Below are 15,791 nucleotides of genomic sequence, written 5' to 3'. Positions count from 1 at the left end.
TATTTGAGGTAATACTGTATCTCCTGTGCTTGGATTGCTTGAAGGTGCGGTGGAAAGGAGGAGGGTAGGCTTGGCCAGCACAAACACGCTGCTGTGCTGTGCTGAAAGGAAAACATGGCAAAAAGAGCAGTGGAAGAAAATACGCTGTAGATTTCCAGGGCTTTTTGAGTCCTGCAACTCATCTGGCAGCAGTTTCTGGGTCTTGTAGAGAATTGCAGATTTAGTGTGAGCGGAGGAGTGTAGCCCCTGTTCCCCGTACTCAGCGATACCCTCCTCGCTGCTGTGTTTGCTCCTGCCGTGCCAAAGCTGCACAGGCTTCCTCACCTCTGGAAGGGATTATGGAGGTTTTCAGAAAACTCATGGTTGCTGCTTTTTCATTTTTTAATGTGTATGCAAACCTTACTGCCGCGTTCGAAGAGCTGCGGCTGGTTCTGACCGGGTTCCCTCGGAGGAGTGCTGGTGCGGGCGCTGTGCGTCGGCGGTGCGGTGCTGCCCGGTTTCGGCGTGGCGGCTTTCCAGCAATGAACGGCAAACACAGCACCGCCGAGCAGTCTTTGTACACAGAGCGAGACCAGACTGTGGGCCTCTGTGCCTCGGCGTGGCCAAAAGCGTAGCAGGATACAAAAAGAAACTTTGCGGATAGCGAGAGCAGCCAGGGCTGTTACGGGACAGCCCGTACGTTTTTGGAGTAGGTGTCTGCGCTTCCGGGCTTGAGTCAGGCTCTGGCCGTCGGAGGAGAGTACATGTGGGGAGCAGAGTGTCCTGTCCCAGCACAGCCCCACTGCCACAGACTGGTACTGATTTGAGCAGATCCTCCCCCAAATCCACGAAAAGGTCCTTGTTTGTCAGTAAAAGTGTTCGTTAAAGCCCGGTGTGACAGGGATACAAGCGAGCTGTTCGGTGAATGCTGGAAAGCACCTGGTGGGCTTAGTCAAGCAACTTGGTTTTGAAACGTGCCGTGGGCCGGAGGTTGGGAGGCTGCGTGTGTGCGAGGGTGCTGCTCTGTATTTCAGGTAGAGGATTTCGTTGTGGATTACAGCCAGGTCTCACTCAGCTTGGAACCGTAGACCCATTAGATAATTCAGGTGGGACGGGACCTCAGGAGGTTTTTAGTCCAACCTCCCGCTCAGAGCCGATTGCTCGGGGTGTTATCCGGTCGGGTGCTGAGAGTAGCCGAGAGAGGAGATGGCAGAGTGTCCCCGGGCTCCAGCTCTGCTGCTTCACCGGCCTCCTGACACCCAGTCTGAACCTCTCCTGTTTCAATTTACACCTATTGTCCCTTGTCCACCCGCCCTGCGGAGCTGTGAGGAGCTGGCTCTGTCTTTCTGATGCCCTCCTCGTAGGAAGGGTGCCATCAGGTCTCACAAAGCTTTTCCTTCTCCAAGCCGAATAAATGCGGCTCCCTGTGCTGCGTAGCTTGGACCTACCTCTGACGGCGATCACAGCTCTCTGCCACGTTGGTTTTCCTCCCTGCAGCAAAATTGTGCTTCTGGGACAAAAATGCTCCATTGCACCTGCAGACGTACCATTTCCAAGAACGGGCATTGCGGGAGGTGCAGGCACAGAGACAAAAAAGGACTGAATGTGTGTTGTGTGCGCAGGACAGCCTCTGCTCCCTTTTTCTACCATGTGTTGAAAAGGGCGCCTTGTTCGGGAGAGCCAGCCTGCTCCTCCACCTCGGCTCTTGACCCGGGTGGCCCTGTCCTGGGGCAGCTGTAGTGGGGGGACACGCGGGTGTAAGGCGTACCAACCTCTCCAGCTCTGGCATGCAAGCTGTCTCGTTCCCTCCGAAATTAACCCCCACCTTGGTTCTGTGGTGGCACCTGGAGACAGGATAATATTTTCAATTTCTTCAGAAACAAAATGCGCATTCTTGCTCCTAGTGCGAATCAAGCCGTGTCCTCCTTCAGCCTGCTCACCTACTGCCTCACCTCCACGGAGGACTCTTGTTGCGAGGATGTGAAACGCTGTCACCTGCAACAGGCGCTGCACGAATACGGTCATCCACTTGCATTTTGACCTGCTGATGTTTTCAGGATTTGGCACAACAGCAGAGCCAGTCTGTTACGATTGCGTTGCAGAAGTGCAGGCAGAGATTTTGCGTGTTTGTAAAGTACCATACATGCGAAAGGTGCTATGAAGCAACAAATGCAGGACTGCCTGGATTATCCTGTTTCAGAATCTGGTTATGTGAACTCCTTCAAAAACACACAGGACTTCGTGCCGCTGCCTGCGTATTTCTATTCTTCCCTATCATGCCCATCAGTTTAGGGTAGCTTGCTCATCCAGCACGTCAAGGATTGCTGCTGCGCATTAATGCAATACCTCGTGGCACTTAAATGCTAATGGTGTTTAAACCTGGCCTTCCAGGTGTGGTGTGGGAGCCATGGGAATGAAGCCTGTATGGAAACGGATCCAAGAGGCATTTTACTGACAAAGATGGTGCATGTTGACAGACAAGGTAGCTCCTTGTCCTCAGTTATCCTCCTCGATCCATCAAAAGTGGAGTTGTTGCTCTGTTCTGTTTGGGTTCTCATCTTGCAACACCAGGGTGTGGGATGTCACCTACCCCGCAGAGATTTCCTTGAGCAAGAGACAAGGATTTAACCTTTGGACTCCTAGAAATATCCCTTCTATGCTTTGACTATATTTTTGTAACCAAAAAGCCTCTACTGGAAAGAATGTCTGGTTTTCCTTTGATTTGAATATTGAGTGTGGGAAAGATTGGCACGGTGGGGACAGTAATTCCATGTGCAAATTCAGGCGGTGGAGAGATTAAAGTGGACTGGAGTTTGTTTCTTAATAATAATTAAAAAACTAAAACCAAATGTTGTATTACATTTTAGTAAGATTTAAACATAGAATGTGGGCTACATTAGCCAAGACATTTGTCACAACTTGAAAAGATTTATTATATATCTTACAGTCTCCAGATAGCTATCATCAGTCTGTTAACTCTTACCACTTGTTACTAATTTGACTAAAACCCCTGCATTGACTTTGGGTTTTCTTTTATGTTACAGAGGCTGGGAATAGAAGAAAATGCTAACTCCGTAACAGAGCAGTTGCATTCGTTTTTGTTAAGATACTCAGGATAAGTTACCTATGTTTTTTCTCCTCTGGTGATGGTGATGCAGTTTGCAAATATATGAGGTGGAGGCCAAAGTGATTCTGAAACTTCGTTGGAGCCTGAGTCAAGAATGAAAGCTGTGTTGGCTCATAGCAGCAGCTGTGGCAGGCTGCAGGATTAAGAGAGGCGCAAATTAGGCTGTTTGCTTTGTGGCAAAGAACTGAACAAGATAAGCATTTTAGTAAGGTTTTGGCTTTGCTTGCCAAGTCTGCAGCAAGCATGCCAGCCAAAAGAGAGATGTCGGTGTCAGCGGTTCCTGCTATTACCTTCCGAGCAGGTCGGTAATCTTAGAAATCATTCTCACATCAGTGAGGGCAGAAGTGGGGTGCTGAATTGGAAATGTTTGGGACGTGAAAATGTTTCTCCATGAGAGCGAGCCTCACAATGCAAGGGGAGGTAGAGGGTTAAGGATATGAAACGTGTTAGATCATGTCCCTGTTGAGCTGTGTTAATCCGTTGCCCATAACCTTGAGTGGTGATGGAGAAGTTAGTGTTAAATGGCAAATGCAACAGCCTGTGATCCTGTCAGAGGAAATAAGACATGGATGGGATCTGAGAAGTGCTGTTCTGGCACTCGCATCATGCTGCCCTTTGCTCGATTAGTTTTGTTTCTCTTTTTTTGTTCTTTAAAGCAATACAAGTCTGTAAAAATACAGCCAGCATTTCATATCAGAGTTGGTTTTGTCAGTGCTGTACAGCCGAGTGCGCTGTGGGCTGGGGACAAGTGGTCAGCCTCATGCCCTTGCAGGGGAGGGAGGGAGGACTCTGAAATGGAGAAACATCAGTGGTGCTTTCTCCTTTCCTTCTGCTCCCCTTACCCTCTCTTCGGTTCTTTAACATAATCTGCAGGTTTGCAAAAGCAAGAACAAAGTACAAAGTCCCTGGCATGCTTCGGGAGGCTCAAGGCTGGTCACTGAATGGAAAGGCAGCACTGCAGAGCTGGTGGGTTTTGTCCTGGCACCTCCCAGGGTCGGACCTGTTGTACTGGAAGGGCCCTGTTCCTCTTGGCACTTGCGTGACTTAGCCCTTGGGTGACGAAGCTCCATCCTCCAGAAAGCAAATAAAGTTTCTGCTCCCATTCTGGAAGGCAGTTTCAGGACCTCACTGCTCTAATGTCTGGAAACCTTCCCAGGGTTTCCCACCCACCCAGCTTTAGTCATGTCTGCTCCTCCATGTGAGGACACTGGGCTGCACGGCCATCGAGCTGCGTGAGGCTGAGGGCTGTGGGGGACAGTCGAGTGGTAGCTGTGGTGTTTGGGGTTTGTGCCGGGTGCGGAGATGCCATGTTCACGTTCCCAACTAGGGGCTGAGCCTGGCTGGAAATGCGATGCTGTTTGTCAGTGCTGGGAATTTGCAACATTCAGAAGTGGTTACAGCTGAATTAATGGAAGCCCAGAGGGCAAGATCCACATTTTTGAGATATTATGGAGACACTTAAACTCTCTTAGACCTTCCCTAGGTGCCGAAGGTCTGCAGGCACCAGCAGCCCTTTGCTTGAAAGCATTCTTCCGCCTAGATGTGCCACTCCTTGGCTTGGGCAAGGAGCACCCTGCGCCCACTCCCGGCTGCCACTTCAGCAGCACACTTTATCCTTCTTGTCCTTAATTTCTCTTCCTCCCCCTGTGCCCAAACCAAACTCTTTCTTAGCCTTCAGTCAAGACCTGGCTCCCACCTGTAGCTATAGGTGATGGCCTGGAGTTTACGGCAGGTCTGTTGTTTATTAGCCTAATGAAATTAGGCGCCAGGTGAGGTCAGCGTGCCTAAGCGCCTGTGAACCTGCACAAGTGCCCGGAGCCTTTCCTTGGCAGCAGGGGGGTCTGACACTGCCCGGTTTTGCAGGGTGCTGAGGGCTCTTGCTTGCAGGCAGCAGGAGCTGGGGGCCATCAGACATATGGTGGGCGGGAAGGACTCGGTTCCCTTTCTGCAGCCGCCTCCAGGCTCCTGGCCATGACTCAGCTCCGCAGAGCCCAGCTCCTCCTCAGCGCTGGGGCTGTGTGGGCCACCCTGACCCTCACTGGGGCTGTGGTGGTCACCCCGGTGCCAACTGACCGGCTGGGGTTGTATCTCTGGCGTTCGGTGCCACCTCTGTGCTGCGTTGGGAGCAGAGGTGGTCCCCCAGCGCCGTGGGCCTGCGGGCAGCACAAAATGGAGCAGGGTGGCGTGTGTGTGTGGGGAGGGAGGCCGTACGGCCGCTCTCCACTAGATGGCAAGCTGAGACCAGCCCGCTCATTGCACTTGTGCCCCAGCCGGGCCATGGCAGCTCCCCGCGCCCCGGGGGCTCAGAGGGGTGTCCGGGGCTGCCATGGCCCGGCTGGGGTTGGGGGAGCACCGTGCCCCCCGCAGCCGGGCTGCCCGTGCCTGCCGCCCGGCCAGGGCCGTTTGTGCTGCACGGTGTGGGGAAGGCTCTCCCTTCCCAGTTTTGTCCCCAAAACCCAGCACAGCCCCAAATTAGAGCCGCTTCCCTCCTCTATTCCTCTGTCTTCCTTCTCCTGCTGCCCCAAAACGAGCAACTGATAATTTTGGGGGCAGGCAGCACTTAATCACAGTAAACTGAGGGGAGGCGAGCGCAGACCTTCAAAACTTCTCAGGTCGCTTGGCTTTTTGCTCCGTCCCTCCCCAGCCATGGGGATCCTTCCCCCCTCCCTGTTTCTCCGTGGCCTCAGGCCTGAGGCGTTTCCATGGCCATCATCTTGTGTCACTCTGGTTTGGGCCTGGGGTGTCCTGGGGCCCTTCCAGGGGTCCCTGCGGCGGGGGCCATGGTACCCTGCTGCGCCCTCCTCAGAGCCGGCCTGTGGTGGTGGCTGGTTTGGTTTGGTGCAAGGAACAGAAGTGAAATAGCCGGTAGCTGACAGCATGGCTGCTGGTCAGCAGCTCTCCACCCCACCACCGGCCTGGTGCCCGGGGGGCAGGAGCCTTCCCCATGGTGTTTTCCCCCCAAGGGTCTCCAGCGGTTCCTCCACATGGACCACGTGGCGCCAGGCACAGCGGCCCTTCGGCAGCTCCGGCAGCGGTCCACCGAGGCCGACGTCAGTGGGATGACACCCACCAGAGCCTCTGGAGCGCCCACCGGTCCCGGTGCCGGCCCCTGGGCTGTGCTCCCCGTCTGGCGGCTGCGCGGCGGAGCTGGAGCTCGGCTGGCGTGGCTGCTCTGGAAATGTCGTGTTGTGTTTTTGTAGCGAACCCCAGCGTAACAACAAAGCCCAGCCTTGCATTCCTGTCCAACAGGCAGCACCCTCGCCTCCCGCCTCCTCCTCGGATATTGCTTCTGGGAATTCTTTCTGAAATTGTTTTTCGTTTTCCTTGTCTAATTATACAAAATGGTGAGAGATTAATTTCCCAGTGGAAATGATGTCTTTTGAACTCAATCCAGTGCTTTCAACCTCGGCATTCCTGTCATTTTGGCTCATTCAAAAAATAAATTAACTTGAAGGACTTCAGTCCCGGCACCCGTGCTGCCACAGGGGGATGGTGGGGCACCGATTGCACACCTTCCCGACCTTCTCATATTGTGCCGGGGCTCTCTGGAAGGTGCCGATCTGCTTTATCGTTTTAATCCATTTCATCTCTTGACTCCTTGGAGCTCACTTTCTTCTCCTACGTTGGTTTTGGTACTGCGCTCATTACCTCTGCAGTGAAGTGTTTCCAGCAGAGTTTGGAAACCCCTCTTTGATGGAGACGGGGACTAGCATCAGGCGGGACTTGGGGACCGACCAGTACAGTTTCTGATGATGCCGGCCCTACTTTTCCCTGAGGGCACTGGCTGCAAATCAGTAGTCACTGAGAAAAGTGAATTATTAGAGCTGGTAGAAAAATCTTCACCCAGAATATCTTTGACTACAGATGGTGGTCTTTGGCCGTTTTCCCTTCGCACGGCAGAGCCTGTGGGCGAGATGTCGGAGTGATCATCGCGTTTGCTCTTCTGGTGCTCTCAGGGGTTTGGTCCCTGTCTGTCTCTTCAGCTTGTCTCCTCACAGCCTTTTCCGTGCTGGTCTTTTTACCCCCTCCATCCCACAGACGGGTGTTTCTGTGGGCTTTCCGGAGAAAGATGGTTATTTGTGTATGCTTTATCTTGAAGATTTTTCATGGCCTTCGTCCTGTCTGGGTTTGTTTGCTTATGGTAAATTCGTTCTCTCTGTTCTGTTTTCCATGGCCTGACTCATTCCAGTTGCTGCTTCTCCATCTCCCTGTCTCTCTCTCTTTGCTGAACAGAACGTTTTTTCCCCACTCTGCCCCCTCTCAATCTCTGAATTTCTATTGTTTGCTTTTTCTCTTCGCCTTTAATCTGCTTCCCGACCCAGACAACCTAGTGAACTTTCCCTGAACCGAAGCTGCAGTCTTCCCTGCGCTCTTGCACCGCCTGTGAGCATCTGCACTGCCTCCGAGAGCGGCACCTCTCTCTCGGCGGAGGGACGTCCATCACCGTGGCTGCAGTGATGGCGAGCCCCGCTGCCCACTTGGCAGCAAAACCTGGCCCAGTGGAGCCCCTGCTTGGCTTTTTTGTGTGCCACAGTTCAAGATTCTTGCCAAAAAAGTGCTTTGTCCTTTTTGGGGCCAAAGTGGCGGAAGAGGATCCTCAGAGAATCAGACTGAGCTTTCAGACCGAATGATAGTATGTCACGTTCCATGTTCGTTTTTGTATCACGTGCTCTTAGCGCTGTTCCCTTCTTCTCCCTCTTCTGTTTTGTAACCTATTTTAAGCCTATAATAGTAGTAGCTTTACATTGAGTTTACAAACTTTTATTTTGTTTCTAAAACACTTAAGCCAGTGCGGTCCTAAGCCTTGACTTCAGGCTTTTATTTATGGCTCCAGCTGGTTCGGTGGTTGATAGCTTACCCAGCCAGAATCACTGCTTCAGGCTGACAGTTGTTTAAGAAGCTGTTTGGGTCATAAAGAGAAAAATACTGAGAGAAGCATTCTAGATCACCTTGAAAAGAGAAAAGAGCCCTCTGGACTGCTCTTACACACCTAAAAGTACTATCCCACCCTCTTTCGGAAAGTTTGTGACCCGTTCTCTTTCTTCTAGCTCTATTGTTGGGGACATCCAGGAGCAGAGCAGCGGCTCCTGTCTGTGGTTTTCATCTCTTGTGCGTGAATGCCTCGTCGTTTCTTTAACGCATTCTTTGCTGTAGCCAGCTTTGCCATGGCACTCTTCGTTGTGGTCTGTGCTGCACAAGTTGGCCGCGGTAGTTGGGCTTTATTGGAGACTAGGATGGTTGGTCCCATGCCACAAGCTGGGTTTCGCTCTCCTTTTGGGAGATGTCGGTTCTGCTGGGGAAGCGTTGGCAGCTGCCTGTGTCCCCTCGTATTATCTTGCGGCTGATACCCACCGAGGCAGACTTGCAGAGGAGTGAGGGCTGGGGATTTGAGCGTAGGTCCGGTGACAGATCCACAGGACGTCGCACCACACACGTCTGTGTGGCATACCCACCGACGCCGCTGCGGCACAGCGTGTTTTTCTTTCCGTTTGGTTCAGGCCAGGAGGTGAGCGTGGTGGTGAGAGGTGGTTTGAGTTTGCAGAGTCCCCGGGGAAAGATGGTTAATCGAATTTGAATTGCAGCGTGCTGGCGACGAGCGCAGTGTGTGTGCGAACAGGATAGATCAGCTGACATGTGGTAACTTGTCTGTAAGTCTGGGCCCGGACAGGCGAAAACAGCTTAAGAAAAAGTTGTGGAGTGGTTGCATCAAGTGATTTCGTTACACTGCTTTGGTGAGAACCCGGCTGTCCCCCCTCTGGCGGCATCTGTCCAGCTGTGCTGGCGGCCTCTGTGGGGAGGCACAAAGCCCTCGACTGCAGTGAAGGACCAAAGAGAGTACGTTGGCTTTCCTTTTCTCTCTGCTCTTATTTCACCTCTGCTGAGTGTTATTGGAGCAGACAATTCAAGGTACATGCAGAAATTCAGAGACTAGCTCCGTGTTAGTAGAACAAACTTCTCTGCCAATTTCTATAGGCTATTAGAGTATTTTTTTCTACTCTAAATTAAAAATTAAAGTAAATGGTTCATTGTACAACTAGTTTCAAAAGTAGCCTCTTTCTTTATTTCTTCCTTTATCGGTCCTAGCATTTCATTGTAGGTAGTGATTTACTGTCCTGCTACAGTTGCACCACGGTCCCTGACCCCGGCTTTTTCCTTCTTCTAGCTGCAGCATCAGAAGAAAGTCTGCCCTGTGAGACCCCAAACATTTTAACCACCTTATTTCTGTACTTCTGGTCTCTCTCCCATGCCACCCTTGCTTTGTTGTCCCTGGCAGACCCCCCGCAGCGCCGTGCCCGTGCAGAGCCGAGGAGCCGGGCTGGGCTCTGGCAGGAGCAGGCACACTGCCGAGAAAAACGGCTTCTGCGCTGGGCTCAGGCTGCGGCAGCGTGGACGTGCCCCACGCTGTCTCTGAACCAGGGTCTGTTGGATGCCACGTGGTAGAAATGCTCCTCGCGAGTGTTGCGTACGTGCTGGGGGTGAGTAGTTTCCCAGGGAGTTTATTGGCATTGTGGAATTTCAGGTCGTGTCTGGAAAGGGGTAAATGTTCTGCTGCAGTTTTGGAGAGGGGCGCTGAGATCATTTAAGTCTCCGTTGGGCTGGTGCGCAGGACCAGGGAGGCGAAGGGGCACTGCAAGCCCTGCGCTGCATCCCAGGACTGCTCCGAGACACCAGCTCTGCAGCCCCCCGGGCTTCGCAGAGGTCTCCCCGGGTGCGGAGGGCAGCGTTGGCGAGGGTGGGATTCTGGTCCCCTTTCTGCTGACCTTCCCAGAGCCTGGGGGTCCCCGCGGTGCTCTGCGCTGCCGGCACACCTGACCCCGCGGCCGACTCAGCGTGTCCCCCACCAGCGGCTCTGCGAACCGAGGACTGAAAGTGGTCTCGCCTCAAAGATGTTGCAGTCTTGGCATTAAACCACCAGCTATTGTTCAGAATAACTGGGCAGTGTAAAACCTCTTTTCACAGAGGAGGAACGCGTGGCATGTCTGTGTTACAGTTATTTTAAAAATAAAGATGACACTGTCATTTAAAATTAGGTTGGTTTTGATGCGTTCAGACTCCTTGTTCGTCAGCAGACGTTGAAAGGAGGAAGGGCGTGTGTGCTTGCGGGAGAGAGGGAGAGCGAGAAGCTGGCTGGACTCCAGCGCAGATAGCTGGCAGAGGAGGATGTGTGAGTTGTTGCTCAAGCATCCTAGAAAACTTACGGGAAGCTGTTAAACTAGTAGAAGTTCTCACTTTTAATCAGTCACTTGAGCGGTCTGAACATATGTGCTCTGCTGGACCTGCTTAAAAATGCTGCTTTGTGAAACTTTAAGCGCTTTAGTTATTCCAAAAATGTATTTTTCTAAACCAGTTGACCTTTAGTTACATTATTCTGGAGACTGCTGTGTATCTAACATGCTTTGTTCCCTGTCGCTTCCGCCTACCTCTTTATTTTTTCCCCCCAAACTGTCTGCTGCTTGATTTCCTTTGAACATTTAGACATGATAGGTTGATAGTTTGACCCAGGTAATTTTTTCCTTAGTTTGACCCAGGTAATTTTTCCCTTAGGTGACGAAGGCGGCGGGTTATGTAAGTGCGCTGAGCTAAGCAGCCCAGATGGCTGGCGGGCAGCCCGGTCGGCTTCGGATTTGGAGGCTCTTGGGAATGCCTGCACTTGTAATAAAACATGGGCTTGTTTTTAATTAGAACCATCATTTAGTTCAGCTTGGAGAGACCGAAGAGCAGGACCCGTGTAGAGGATTCAAGCCCCCAGATGCTTCACTTTTGATAGATATTGTTTTTCCTTTTAATCAGGCTCAGGCATTGGTGTAAGGTCTGAGCTGAAATTTCTGGTGGAAGAAAGAGGAAAAGAAGGGAGGTGGGGGGTGGCTCCGACTGCAATGCATTAGTTCAGCGCTGAACAGTAGGTTGGGAGGGAGGGAAGGAAGGAAGGAAGGAAGGAGCTGCCAGGGACCCTGGGCCACCCTCTTCCAAATGAACAGCCCTCGTTTGAATGACATAAACCAGCATTTCGCAGCGGGTTTCTGCCGCCCTGCCAAGTCTTTCACTTGGGAAGCGAGGCATATTTTTCCCTCCCCTCCCCCTGCAGGGAGGTTTGCAGGGATGTGGGCTGGGAAAGATCTTGCTCCTATCTATATCGTTCTGGCTCAGAGAGCAAGGAAGGTTATTTCTAGCCACAACACAGTGTAGCCCAGCTCTGAAAACCCTGCTTGTAGTATGAAAACCTGGCTCTCGGACAAAAATAGAACAGGGTTGATAAGGCAGAGCCAGAAACAAGGGCTGATTTCATCAAGGTTGCCAGGTGTCCTGCTTTTAACAAGGAAATATGCTTTTTTGTACATGAGCCTTCCTGCTCTGCGCTTTGCTGGCATCCTGCTACTGGGCTGTGTCCCAACATAGCAGCTCTGCGCCGGTGTGCCAAGCTTGCTCGGGCGTCAGGTGCAGAGGATCCTGCCTGGCGTGCTATGGACCTGTGCCCATCTCGCTCTTCTCTTTTTCTTTCTTCTTTCCTTCCTTCCTTTCCCCCCCTGCCTGTCGCTGCAGGGGCAGGGTGTATGGTGTGCTCCCCTCCCCAGGCTTGCCCCCCCCCATCTCACGCAGGGAGCACCAGGCGCCCGGAGGCTCTGGCCCAGCTCTGGGCATTCCTGCGCGCGCTGCGGGAGACGGCTCTCTGCGGGGACGGGGCTGAGCAGGGTGCTGGGAACCTGCAGCCAAGCCAATAGTCCCTGCTTTTCTGGGGGGTTCTGCTGTTGCACCTCATCACATACAGACCTGGGTGTCAGCAGGCAGGTTTTGGGTGGGACAGCAGGGGTGGAGAGGTGCTTCCATGCACTCTTCGACCCACATCTGGGCAGCTGTGGGCAGTGGGGCATCTACCCGCCTCTCCAGCCTCAACTCTTCATTCTGTCTTTCTCTGGTGCTGGACCAAGTGTTTGTGTGCCCGTGCTGTGAACCTGACCTGGCTGCAGATTGTCAAGTAATAATAATGCTAATAACTGGCTTGCTAGATTAATTTCCAGCGGGATCGGTGACCTGTGCAGCTGTGTAGGCGCTCGCGCTGTCTTTGCTAGCGGCAGTGGGAGAGCGTGGCTGCGAGCGTGCCGAGGGCGAGATGGTTCCCTTTGGCTGCAGGATGGTGTTAGATAAACCGAAGCCAGCTGTGAGACCACAGTGTCGTGCTGCTGCCCACGGAGCTGAGTGGGGCCATCACGACCTCCCACGGACACACAGGCATGAGGACACAGGGCATTTGGTGTGCTTTGGGACTGGTACCTGCTGGCGTCCCTGCCTGCCTGTACAAGGGCACGTGAAACGGCACGGCGGGAGCATCACTGGGAGAGCAAGGGCAGCACAACGATGCACAGTGTTCCTGGCAAGGGAAACGCTTGCCTGGGGAGTGTCGGGTTTTCAGAGCAACTTCTGGGGCTCCCCGTGCGTCTGCAGGGCATCGCCTCTCCCCACTGTCCTCCTGTGGCAGAGGAAAGCAAAGCCGAGGAGCCGGCTTCTCCGGCGTCACTCCCAGGGGAAGGTGTGTGAGCGAGCGGGGGAGGTAGGGAGCACTGTAGGCTGCCTGTCTTCATGAAGGCCGGTTTTGGCAAAAACATGGAAAAGACAGAAATGCAGTAATAGCCACATGAAAAGAAAAAAAAAAAAAAAGTGAGGACTAACGTGCCTGGCCAGAAGAAATGGGTAATCCACAGATTGGCCTTTCTCAGAAGTCCCTGACAGCGCTTGTGCCCGACAGCGGTGTGAGGAGGTGACTGCGCATAGTCTTCGCAGTCAGAGCAAATGTGCCACCCGTATCTGCTAAAATTAGGCTTGAGAATGCTATTTCTTCACTTTCTTTTTCTCTTGAATTGCTGTGGAAATAATGGAGCATTTGGCGGTAAAAACAGTAGAAACAAAATAATGCCTTTTTATCTTTTAAACTGAATGTGCTCAATAATTCACTGAAGTTTTGCTCTCTTGAAGTCACTTTGAATTTCCCAAGATCTTCATGCAAAGCCTGTTTATCACCATTTACAGCACCTTCACTACAGTTCATCAGAGGGGATCTTTGTGTGCTGCCAAAGCTATAAGTGACTGCAAGAGTTAGTCGTCTCTGGCCTCTCCTAAGAGCACCTGAGCACTGTGCAGCATCATACAATCATAGAATCATGGAAGCATCGAATGGTTTAGGTTGGAAGGGACCTTGAAGATCATCGAATTCCAACCCCCCTGCCCTGGGCAGGGACACCTCCCCCCAGCCCAGGTCGCTCCCAGCCTCGTCCAACCCGGCCTTGACCACCTCCAGGGATGGGGCAGCCACAGCTGCTCGGGGCACCCTGTGCCAGGGGGTCACCGCCCTTAGAGTAAAAAATCTTTTCCTGATATCTATTCTAAATCCACCCTTTCATCCCAAAGGGATTTTTGTCTGGGCATTGCAGGATAATTTTCATAAACTTATCCTTAATGGTTGCTGCTTCTCAGGCTTCCAACTCCTTGCGTAGGATTGGAAATTAATTCTCCGGGACTGATCTTGATGCGTTTCTGTTGTGCGCTGAAGGGGACGAGTACCACAGGATCTGGACTGTGGGGAAGTGCTCAGGGACATCGTCGGTGTCCAAGGGAGAAGGAGGTTAAGAGAAAAGCCTTGTTCCAAGTGGATCTTCTGGTGTCTCATGTAGGGCAACTGAACGGGTGGCAAAAGGGATGTCCGAGGGTCCCAGCATGCGGGTCCCGCTGCTGGGCTGAGCGAGCCCTCCTGCAGCGGCTGCTTTGCAGCTTCAGGGTGCTGCAGGCAGCACCCCTCCTCGCACCGTCTGCGGCCGTCGCAGTGGCCGCGCTCCAGTCTGCATGCTGGTGGTCACCCCTTTTTCCTTTTTCCTTTATAAAAAAGTTGCAAAACACCCGTGTAAAATGCCTGCGCTCCTCCTGCCCATGCCTTCACAGCCTGTCCCGGGTGGCTGGCAAGCCAGTTGGACTACCAGTTCTGAGGGAATATAATGATTTCTATTTATACTCTTTTGGCTTCTGCATCTTCTGAGCTGAAAGTTGAAAAACTTGTTCATGGTTGTTTTGAGGATTTCTGAATATGAATCACAAGGAAATTGCATAACACTGCAGCATTTCCTCCTATTGCTCAGGGCTTTACAAACACCGCGCTCCTCCAGGGAGACTGAGGAAATCTGGCAGGACTGGCCCGTTTTGACAGTAGTTTCAGTCTAAATGGAAAGTCTGGGTTGAAGGGTAGGTCCTGGCACCAGTAGAAAGAGCGTAAGGTGGAATCTTCCATGGCAGGGCATGGACTGGGAGATGGGAATGGTGGGTTCCTTCTCAAATTGTGATCCCTCTCTCTGTGGCTGCAAAAGAGGACTGCTGGTGTCGGTTCAGGCGTTCTGGAAATCACGGCCACCTCCCGCCTCTGAGAAGCTAGACAGTTCTTTCCTCTAGGTTTTAGGCATTTGGGCAGAATTTCGTGCTGATGTTGGAACTTGAAAGATTTTGGGAACTGTGCTGAACACTGCAGCCTCCGAGGGATACAGCTTAGGTCGGGCCATTTTTAATTTAATTTAAATTTTAAATAATAATAATGAATAAATATTTTCATAGAAAGGATGTGCTCACACATACAGATGCTGTATGAAAGCACAATTAATTTACTGTGGAGGTTAATAGACATCACGGGCAGCCAGTGTGAACCCTGAAATGAGGAAATAAACCTAAAATTACTCAACATCATCTTTTCTTAGTTCCCCATCCAAACCCCAGCTACTTCCTTTTCCTTTTCTTTTCCCACAATCCAGTTTCATCCCAGCCAACCCACATACCTGTTTGCTCTTTGCACGCTCATGTCTGCGATTTGTTTAGCATCAGGTTGAGAAACTGGTAGATTGGATTCTTCTTGGTGTATCTGTGCAGCAGCAGAAGAGGGCACCAGGCCATGAGCGGTGGCTGTAGAAGTATTTCAGGCTGCGGATGGTGGCTGTTGGAGGATTTTTGATTATGAAAATCCACAGCTTAAGTATTTGTATATAGTAATGACAGAGCTGAAGTTTGAGGCGGGAACGGAGTGGGTACAGTGCTCTCTGCGTTGCTGCTTCTGCCCATCCTTTGGTCCGTGTGATGCTGGAGACATGAATCGTGGAGCGGGGCGGTTTGGTGTTGGTTGGGGGAGAAATTTAAGCTTTGCAGGAAAATTTCAGAGTAATGATGAATTGCAATTTCTGTTGGGCTCTTATAAAATATATGCTTCTGGATTACTTACAGATGAATCTCGTATTTTTCAATAATAGAGTGTGAAGGCATTGTTTTAAGCCTCCAAACGGCAGTGATTCTGCAGAAATGACGCACCAATAGCTTCCGCTAAAACAGGTACGCTCTGGTTTTGTTCAGGGAATTTGACCATCTCCAGTATGAATTTAGAGAACTAAGTTCAAGGCATCAAGGTCTGCAAATTTTGTACTGGGTAAATATATATATTTTCTATACATATCACTTCTGAAACTTCCTAGTAAAGATATTTTGGCACTGCAGATACAATCAAGTGGGCATAATTAGGGAGAGCGTGGTGTGAAAACGGCTGCGGTGCTGCAGGGTAGGGACTTGTCTCCAGGTTAGTCACCAGTCCCAGTTTTGTGAGTTTGATAACTGAGCCAGCTCCCACAGGCGGTATGTGGGACACGGGCCCTTCACCTCTCAGCAAAGG

The 15,791-nt window shown here is 51.8% G+C and overlaps 1 protein-coding gene across 1 annotated transcript in view; it reads left to right on the top strand.

Moving 5' to 3' along the window:
* Positions 1–15,791, top strand: part of ARHGAP26 (Rho GTPase activating protein 26) — a 153,227-nt gene that overhangs the window by 43,454 nt on the left and 93,982 nt on the right. The gene's annotated exons all lie outside the window — the stretch shown is intronic.

Source organism: Vanellus vanellus, assembly GCF_965231255.1.
Source record: "Vanellus vanellus genome assembly, chromosome: 13".
Taxonomy (NCBI): domain Eukaryota; kingdom Metazoa; phylum Chordata; class Aves; order Charadriiformes; family Charadriidae; genus Vanellus; species Vanellus vanellus.
This window is presented reverse-complemented; position numbering and strand designations above follow the sequence as displayed.